This window comes from Rutidosis leptorrhynchoides, chromosome 5, assembly GCF_046630445.1.
Source record: "Rutidosis leptorrhynchoides isolate AG116_Rl617_1_P2 chromosome 5, CSIRO_AGI_Rlap_v1, whole genome shotgun sequence".
Classification (NCBI taxonomy): Eukaryota; Viridiplantae; Streptophyta; class Magnoliopsida; order Asterales; family Asteraceae; genus Rutidosis; species Rutidosis leptorrhynchoides.
The window spans coordinates 160,219,463-160,228,624 of NC_092337.1; positions in this window are offsets into that span (position 1 = coordinate 160,219,463).

The following is a 9,162-nucleotide window of genomic DNA, read 5'->3' on the forward strand; positions in this document are numbered from 1 at the left end:
GAGTACGAATACGGGTGCATACGAGTAGAATTGTAGATGAAACTGAACGAGGATGTAATTGTAAGCATTTTTGTTAAGTAGAAGTATTTTGATAAGTGTATTGAAGTCTTTCAAAAGTGTATAAATACATATTAAAATACTACATGTATATACATTTTAACTGAGTCGTTAAGTCATCGTTAGTCGTTACATGTAAGTGTTGTTTTGAAACCTTTAGGTTAACGATCTTGTTAAATGTTGTTAACCCAATGTTTATAATATCAAATGTGATTTTAAATTATTATATTATCATGATATTATCATGTATGAATATCTCTTAATATAATATATATACATTAAATGTCTTTACAACGATAATCGTTACATATATGTCTCGTTTAAAATTCATTAAGTTAGTAGTCTTGTTTTTACATATGTAGTTCATTGTTAATATAATTAATGATATGTTTACTTATCATAGTATCATGTTAACTATATATATATCCATATATATGTCATCATATAGTTTTTACAAGTTTTAACGTTCGTGAATCACCGGTCAACTTGGGTGGTCAATTGTCTATATGAAACATATTTCAATTAATCAAGTCTTAACAAGTTTGATTGCTTAACATGTTGGAAACATTTAATCATGTAAATATCAATCTCAATTAATATATATAAACATGGAAAAGTTCGGGTCACTACAATGCCCTAGAAAACTCCTAACTCCTCTAACATTGGTGGGTTGTGAAAGTTTAGCAATTACATCTACTTTAGCTCTATCCACTTCAATTCCTTCTTTTGAAATTTTATGACCAAGAACGATGCCTTCTCTAACCATGAAATGGCATTTCTCCCAATTAAATACTAGATTTGATTGTTCGCATCTAATAAGCATTCGTTCAAGATTAACTAGACATGATTCAAATGTATCACCGAAGACTGAAAAGTCATCCATGAAAACTTCCATGCATTCTTCTATCATGTCATGAAAAATTGCCATCATGCACCTTTGAAAGGTTGCAGGGGCGTTGCAAAGTCCAAATGGCATGCGTTTGTAACCAAAAGTACCATAAGGGCACGTGAACGTGGTTTTCTCTTGATCCTCGGGTGCTATTGGAATTTGAAAATATCCGGAAAATCCGTCAAGAAAACAATAGTAACTATTCCCGGCTAATCTTTTCAACATTTGATCAATGAAAGGTAAGGGAAAGTGATCTTTTCTGGTGGCGTCATTTAATTTTCTATAATCAATACAAACACGCCATCTCGTTACAGTCCTAGTAGGAATAAGCTCATTTTTTTCATTTGTGATGACAGTCATGCCACCCTTCTTAGGTACGCATTGAACTGGGCTTACCCATGGACTATCAGAGATTGGATAAATTAAACCTTCATCTAGCAGTTTAATAATTTCTTTCTTAACAATATCTTGCATATTAGGATTTAGTCTTCATTGGCGTTGCACATACGTTTTATGGCCTTCTTCCATAAGGATTTTATGTGTGCAATACGAAGGACTTATACCTTTAATGTCATGAATCTTCCATGCAATAGCTGGTTTATGAGCTTTTATCACAGAAATGAGTTGAGATTTTTTATTTTCCGTAAGAGAAGACGATATTATTACAGGTAATTCAGATTCACCATGTACATAAGTGTATTCCAAATGGGTTGGAAGTGGCTTTAACTCTAATGTCGGTGGTTCTTCTATCGATGATTTGTATCGATATCTGTCTTCCTCTTTTAACATTTGAAGTTCTTCTGTTATTGGTTCGTAATCATTAGCCATGAGTGCGGCTAACATTTCAGCTTCATCAATTGGTTCAGTTCCTTCTCCTAAAGAACATTCTCCTGTTCCTTGTAATTCTGGAAATTCTTCTAACAATTCTGCATATGAATCTATAGTTTGAGTATAATAACATGTATCATCTGCATATTGCGGTTGTTGCATGGCTCTATCAACAGAAAAGGTAACACTCTTGTCCTCTATACTTAGGGTTAGTTTCTTACCGAACACGTCTATTATTGCTTTAGCCGTGTTTAAGAATGGTCTTCCTAATATGAGAGGAACTCGAGAATCTTCTTCCATGTCCAGAATAACAAAATCTACTGGAAATACTAAAGTACCAACTTTAACTAGCATGTTCTCCATTATCCCTCTAGGATATTTTACTGATCGATCGGCTAGTTGTATACTTATTCGTGTTGGTTTTAATTCTCTGAGGTCTAGTTTAGCGTATAGTGAATATGGCATTAAATTTATACTAGCACCTAAGTCTGCCAATGCTTCTATTGAACTAAGACTACCCAGAAAACATGGAATTGTGAAACTTCCTGGATCAGAGAGTTTTTCTGGTATCTTATTCAACAGTACTGCAGAACAATTAGCATTCATTGTAAAAGCCGAGAGTTCTTCCATTTTCTTTCTATTTGTGATTAGATCTTTCAGGAATTTGGCATACCTAGGCATTCCTGAAATCACATCAATGAAAGGAAGATTGACATTTATTTGTTTAAACATATCCAAGAATTTGGATTGCTCAGCTTCAAGTCTTTCTTTTCTCATTTTACTCCGGGTAAGGAAGTGGTGGTTGGTAGGGTTTAACATAAGGTTTAGCCTTAACTGTGTTATCTTCATTAACTTTTTTAACTACCGGTTCCTTTTCCTTATCTTGCTCAGGCTATGGTTCTTGTGGAGTGGGAATAGAGTCATCAGAAATTTCAGGTATTTCAGGTGGTTTAAGTGTAATACCACTTCTTGTGGTAATGGCTTTAGCAGTTTCATTCCGGGGGTTAGCATTTGTATCGCTAGGTAGACTTCCCGGTTTTCTTTCACCTATCAACCTTGCTAGGTTACTCACTTCTTGTTCCAAATTTTGAATTGAAGCCTGTTGATTTCTAAATGCTTGAGCATTTTGTTCATTGGTTTGTTTCTGAGATGTGAAAAACAGCATTTGAGATTCAACTAGCTTTGACATCATATCTTCTAAATTTGGCTTTTTATCATCGGTTTGTGGTGGTTTATTTTGAAAAATAGGTCTTTGCTGATTGTAAGTATTGTTAGATACTTGTTGATTTCTAGGACCTTGTTGGTTGTTGTATGGAACATTTCAGTTATAATTCTGATTTTGATTGTAGTTTGGTCTTGGCGGTTGATAATTATTCTGACAATTATTTCCAGGCCTTTGGTTCATGTATGAAACATTCTCTCTTTGTTCCATTGTTTGTTCAATACTAAGATAATCTTTTGTCAAATGTGGTCCTCCACACTGCTCATAACTAATTCATATTGCATGAATATCTTTAGTCATCTTTTCCATTCGTCTCTCGAAAGCATCTATCTTTGCGGACATGGAATCAAATTCATGGCTAGAATCGGCTCTAGCTGCTTTAGATGATCTAACGATATCTTTTTCTTGATGCCACTCATGTGAGTGGGAAGCAGTGTTATCAATAATTTTGTAAGCTTCAGTTGCGGTTTTCTTCATAATGGAACCACCAGCTGCTATGTCGATGTCTTTTCTTGTAGTGACGTCACATCCTTGATAGAATATTTGTACTATTTGATAAGTGTCTAAACCATGTTGCGGACATCCTCTCAACAACTTTCCAAATCTTGTCCACGCCTCATATAGAGTTTCATTTGGCTTCTGTTTGAACGTAACAATTTCTCCTTGAAGTCTCACGGCTTTAGATGCCGGAAAGAATTGTTTAAGAAATTTTTCAACTAAAACATCTCATGTATCAATCGCCCCTTCAGGTAACGATTCTAACCAATCTTTGGCTTCTCCCTTTAAAGTTCAGGGAAATAACATGAGATAGATCTGTTCATCCTCAACTTCTCTGATCTTAAATAGAGTACAAATCATATTAAAGGTTCGAAGATGTTCATTTGGATCTTTCTTTTGCGCACCACTAAATTGGAATTGATTAGTTACCATGTGTAGGATTTGTCCTTTGATTTCATAATTTGGTGCATTAATGTCTGGTTGAGTAATTGCGTGACCTTGGCCAGTGCGTTTAGCTCTCATTCGATCTTCCATACTTAGAGGTTCCAGATTTTCCATGATTGAATTTGTTGAATCTGAATCACTAGAGGATTCTGACTTAATGGTTTCTTCCTCGACAATCTCTGGATGAGTGATTTGTGGTTCAGGAGGGATGATTAGTGATTCAGGATCTCTGAATTGTCCCTGAATATCCTCCGGATTCTCAATTGTGAGGTCGGGTTCAAAAAATGGATTATCGGAAGTTTGAATTGGAGTACTTGGTCAACTAGATGACGATTCTAAAGAAAAATCAACGGCGACAATGTTGGCTAAATGTCTTGATCGAGTTATAGGTGGTGAACGTATGAAAGGTGGTGAACGTTTTGCTCGGTGCATTCACTGAATATCCTATTAGTTATAAAGATAAAAATTATTAAAGCTATCAAATTAATAGACTTTTCTGATTTTGTCCACGTTTCGAATAGCCAGTAGATGCAGTAGGTAGCCAGAACCCTTTAAATCGGAAGTCCACAACTCGCCACTAACAAATCCAACTATTACTACGAACCAGAAAATTTTGGATGTCTATCAATTTAACCGCTTAAAATAATTTTTCATCGAAGTTTAAAGAAAATAAATAAAATTCTATGTCCTAAAAACTAGAGCATCGAGAAATAAGAAAGAAAAAGAGTGCATCGAAAAATGTCGAAAAATAAAAGGTCGAAAAATAAGCGTCGAAAAATAAAAGTCAAAAAATAATAATAATAAAATGAAGCGTCGAAACTTAAAAGTCTAAAAACTAAAAATTAAAACTTACGTCTAAAGGTATTAAAGCTTAAAGGAATTCTATATCCAAAACGGCAATATTTAAAAAAGTACTAAAATCTTAAAACGGCGTCGCAAAATTCTAAAGCATCTAACTTAGTCTAAAGAAAAAGCACTTAAGGGATTTTACGGCAAAGCCTAAAAATCTAGAAATATAAAATACTACGGTAAAAACTAATCTTAAAACTAATTACGAACAAAAAATATACAAAATTACGAATTAAACTTAAAAATATACAAAAGTTAAAAATAAAACTTAAAGTTATAAAAATACAATTTTTATAAAAATATTATTTTTATATTACTTATTTTATAAAAGTGTCAATTTTATATTTAATAAAACTAATTACAAATAAATTACAAATTAAATAAAACTAAAACAAATTATTATTAAATATAAAACCCTAATCTATATTTAATTAATTATAATTATTATTAAAACTTAACCCTAATCGACAGTCAAAGGTATAGGTCCTGTCAACTCAAGTCACACGATTGCATGGGTATCCTGTTATGAGTCCATGCGGTCGCATGGTTTCGGGTATCAGGCCAATTGTTGGGCTGCTACAGTATTGTGGCCCGATTACTTTTTTAATTAATTTTTTTTCTGTTTTTAACTTATATAAAATATTTATATAAATAAAAACTTATATTTTAAAAACTAAAATAGAAATTGGAATACTTTATAATTTTATATATTTTAAACAAACTCTTATATATATATATATATATATATTTATATATATATATATACATATATATATATATATATATATATATATATATTTAATTTTTTTATTTTTGTGTTTTTAAAATTTAAAACATATTTTTACAAAAATAAATTAAAAAAATCTTTTTTTTATAGCGTTTCGCTTCAGTGTTTAAGATGTGTCCCCGGCAGCGGCGCCAAAAATACTTGATGTTATGCGAGGTGTATATGAAATAGTTATATTTTTATTACGAAATACTATTAAATACGATACAATTTTACACAAGTTATTTATTTATTTATAGAGTGGATATACCTAAACCTTGCTACAACACTTATAGGCAGTGTACCTAATCGTAGAGTAGTGTAGTTTTTAGTAAGTTCGGTTCGTTCTGCAGGGAGCTAGCCAAGTTTAACGCTATATTTTTAAAACAATATTTGTATCAATATATATATATATATATATATATATATATATATATATATATATATATATATATATAAGTAGTATTATTGTTATTATAAAAAGGTGGTTTTTACCGTTTAATGACTGGTTTGTCGATTTTATGTCTTAAGTCGCAATTAAAACCTAATGTAAAATATTAAATATACAAATGATTTAATTTAAAGCGTACAGTAAATAATGATAATAAAAGTGCGATAATTTAAAGTGCGATAAATAAAATGACGATAAATAAAATTGCGATAATTAAAAAGTACGATAATTAAAAGTGCGATAAGATATAAAATAAAAGAATTATTCTTATTTAAACTTCCGTAATCATGATGTTCGACATGTTGATTTTAATTTATTACCATGGGTTAATTGTCCTTTGTCCTGAATTATTCGATATGTCCATCTGGTTTTTGTCCATAACAGTCCATCAGTCATAATTATAAAGTGCGAGTGTCCTCGTCAAATTATTCTTATATCCGAAGTCAAATATTCCAACTAATTGGGGACTTAAACTGTAACAAGGTCATAATACTTTGTTTAATAATTACACCAGGATATCGACTACGTGTAACCCAAGGTTTTAATACTTTGTTAACAATTACACCAAGTGTCTTTGTACATAATCCACCCCTGTTTTAATGAGTCCATTGACTATTAATCCATCCCAGTGTCCGGTTAAATGAATGATTATTAGTACTTATAAATATCCCGCCCATCGTGTCCGATCGAGTGTATGTGATTATTTATAAGTACGTCCAATTGTAAATCTTTATATTAAATTAACGAACTATCATTCAATTAAACAAATATAAAGCCCATTAATAGCCCATAGTCTAATTTCCATAAGTGTCGATCTTTTGTCCAAACCCCAATTATGGTACAAAGCTCAATAACCCCGTCTTTAATATTTAGTCTAACATCATGATTACTTCGATTTAAATAAGCATAATAATAACTTAGCTACGAGACATTAATTTAAAAAAGTTGAACATAACTTACAATGAGTATTAATCGCGTAGTGTTACACGGACAGAATTTTGACTTACAAACTTACAACATTCGCTACCATAAGCTTATTATTATTAATCTTAAATTAAAATTAAAATTAAAATTATATATATATATATATATATATATATATATATATATATATATATATATATATATATATATATATATATATATATATATATATTTGAGAGATAGAGAGTTGATTGAATTAGGTGTGTTAAATTCGTCCGAAAAATGCTTCAATTTATAGATGTGGCAAGTTGCTGGGTGCCATGCGATCGCATGGTTTTTCTACTTCCTGGCCATGCGATCGCATGGCTGCCATTTCCTGGTCACCATGCAACAAAAACGTGGGCTGCTCGAGTTTTATTATAATATTTAATATAATATATATAATTTTATATAATTATATATATATTATATTATATTCTTGTGTATAGTTGACTTATAATTTTAGGTCCGTTGCGTCGCGCGTTGATAGTTGGCTCAGGTCTCGATTCTGGATTTTTGAACGACCTTTCGTATAATTTAATATCTTGTATTTTGCGTTTTACGGCTCGTACTCTTGTAACTTTTAGACGTTTCTCATCAATAAATTGAACCTCTTGGATTGTACTTTGTACTTTTTAGCGTTTTGGTCATTTGCGTCTTTAATTCATTGAATCTGTCTTTTGTCTTCACCTTTTATTATTTAAACGAATATCACTTGTAAATAGAACAATTGCAACTAAAAGCTTGTCTTTCTTGAAGGATAATGCTATGAAATATATGTTCGTTTTTAGCATTATCATGAACACCTGGTAACCGACATTAACAAATTCATCTAGAATATCCCCAAATATACAGGTACACTCATCTGTATATAAAATCGAAGTACTAAAGTATCTGCAACCCGGATAGGACGTGTCAAAGTCCATAGATCTATCTTTAGGATTCGCGTCAATTTGGGGGTCTGTTCCCAAATTCTTAGGCTACCAAGCTAACAAGGGTGATATCCGGTATAATAATTCAACCATAGAATGTAGTTTCAAATACTTGTGTCTATTTCGTAAAACAGTTATAAAAGCAGCGCATGTATTCTCAGTCCCAAAATATATATTGCAAAAGCATTTAAAATGGAGCAAATGAAACTCACGATACTGTATTTTGTAGTAAAAATACATATGACGACATTGAACAATGCAAGGTTGGCCTTGGATTCACGAACCTATATTAAGTATATATATTTATATAATGGTCAATATCAGTCCAGCAATTTAGGTCAAGTCATAGTGTATCACAATCCTAATGCTCGAGATTATCATGCAAAAGTCAACAAAAGTCAACTTGACCCAAAATGACTTCCAAAATCTATACATGTTTATATATAATATAAATATAGTCATTTTATATATTTAAATATATTTATTAGATTTTATTAAAGTAAATAATACAAGTCATTTATTAATAAATAAAAATTTATATTAAAATTTATATATGATAAAAATATTTTTTTTATATCTGAAGTAATAAAATTTATTAAGTTCACTTAATATCATAAAAATATAGTGGTATGTATTATTAATGTAATTATATTACGTGTGGTAAAAATATCTTTGTATCACATATTTATTCGATAAAATAATATTGATAATAATAATAATGAGTAAAAGTTGCATTATTTTGTAATAATAATAATTATTATTATTATTCTGCTAATAATAACAATAACAATATTTATATTTACTAATGATGATATTAATTATAATAAAATAATTATTCTAATCATGAAATTTTAATAATAACGATACTTTTTATTATTAACTGTAATAATAATAATATTTTATAATAATAATAATTATATTCAAAATGATAATTTTTAATAATAATAATAATACTAAAATGATAATAATAATGATATTTAATAATAACAATGATATTTCTATCAAAATCATAATTTTAATAAAAATGATAGTTTTAATATTAATGATAGTTTTAATAATAATAACGAAAATAATAAAATGATAGTTTTTATAAAAATATTAATTATTTTAATAACAATAATAATAATAATAATAATAATAATAATAATAATAATAATAATATTAATATTAATATTGATTATTAGATAATAATAATAATAATGACGATAATAATGATGATAACTATAACGATAACGATAACGATAACGATAATGATAACGATAA